Raw genomic sequence first — 1,536 nt, 5'->3', positions numbered from 1 at the left:
TCTTTTCTTCCACACCTCGATCTCGTTAGAGGTTTATACTAGTATATCGTAATTGTTTGGAGTGTTGGCGTGTTTAGCTAAGTTTGGTCTTAGCCTTGTATGAGGTTAAGGTCCGCCAAACAAAAACACCGAACGTAAATACACAACAACATCAACAATCAAGTCTATCTAGTATACCACACACTACACCTCTAGCTACTATTTCAAATACACCACGATATAATGGCGGAAGAAAGAGAGACTCCTCTCTCGACTTCTACAAAGCCTTGGCGATAGCCCCAAATCTTGCATCGTTCTAGCAGACCCAACGGGGATTTTCGAATCCCTCAAAATATTTTAATTTGTTACCTATTTTTCATGGATTAGACCATGAAAACCTTATCGACACATCGTGGGATTGAACAAGTCCTAACAACATTACACCATCCTACTGTTGGTACGGAACAAATTAAATTAAGGGTATTCCCTTTCACCTTAGCCGATAAGGCGGCGTCTTGGTTAACTGCCCAAACGCCTAATTCTGTGGACTCGTGGGCTAAACTTGTTCAGCTCTTTATGGAACATTTTACCCCCCCTAAAGACGGATGAAATGCTTTCCAAGATTCATTTTTTTCGACAAAATCCTCATGAATCATTTTCAGAGGCTTGGAATCGTTTCACCGATCTCCTTATAGAGTGTCCACATCATAACTTAGCGAAAGACACGTTAGTTCGTGCCTTTTTCAAAGGACTTCTACACCACCATAAAGAAGTCCTTGACATAATGAATGAGGGTAGTTTCTTAAGCAAAGGAGCTTCGGAGGCTTATAAATTTTTAGAGGACCAAACTAAGCGAAATAACAACTGGGGGTAGTGACGATTACTCCCGCTCCGCTAGTTCTTCTTCCACAGTTAAGGCTACCAGTATGTTTGAGGTTAAATCAGATCCTGAGCTTAAAACTCTAATTGAATCCCTCACAAAAAAGGTAGAGGCCATTTCTGTACAACAAAAGCCAATCCCCGTCATGAATGTAAATTCAAATCCATGTAGTTTCTGGTTGAGCCCCGAGCATCCCGACTCACATCGTCTCTATTGCCTATGAACAAGCTTGTTCCATTAATAGTGAACCTACGCCCTTGGAGACAAAATCCCAACTTCGGTTGGAGAAATAACCAAAACGTCACACCTCAAGGATACAATAATCAATATGTTAGGCCTACGCGACGGCTTTAACCAAACCCCACTACGACAAGGGCGTGGTCGGGGAATTTTAATAATTATAACAACCAAGTGCAACCTCGACAAGGTCAAGCACAAGGTCAAAGTAGTTATAATAATTTTAATGCTAATAGAGGTATCGTTAGGTAAATAATAACTACCAAAATCCACCCATAAATAATTCACGGAAATAGTTCAGTCCACACCACCCGTGACCACTACACCCACACAACCGGATCGTCTTGACACCTTCATACAAGTGAGCCAAAACTTTTCCAAACCATGGCTCAATCTAACCAACGGCTTCTACAATCCGTTAATAATTTAACCAAACAGTT

The 1,536-nt window shown here is 41.1% G+C and overlaps 1 non-coding gene across 1 annotated transcript; it reads right to left on the bottom strand.

The window, feature by feature from the left end:
- Nucleotides 1-589: 589 nt before the first annotated feature.
- LOC147510309 (small nucleolar RNA R71) lies at nt 590-693 on the bottom strand. The gene has a single exon (XR_015219654.1). It is a non-coding gene; the product is annotated as a small nucleolar RNA R71 (small nucleolar RNA).
- Between the last annotated feature and the right edge of the window lie 843 nt (nt 694-1,536).

This window comes from Coptis chinensis, chromosome 3 (genome assembly GCF_015680905.1).
Source record: "Coptis chinensis isolate HL-2020 chromosome 3, ASM1568090v1, whole genome shotgun sequence".
Lineage (NCBI taxonomy): Eukaryota > Viridiplantae > Streptophyta > Magnoliopsida > Ranunculales > Ranunculaceae > Coptis > Coptis chinensis.
This window is presented reverse-complemented; position numbering and strand designations above follow the sequence as displayed.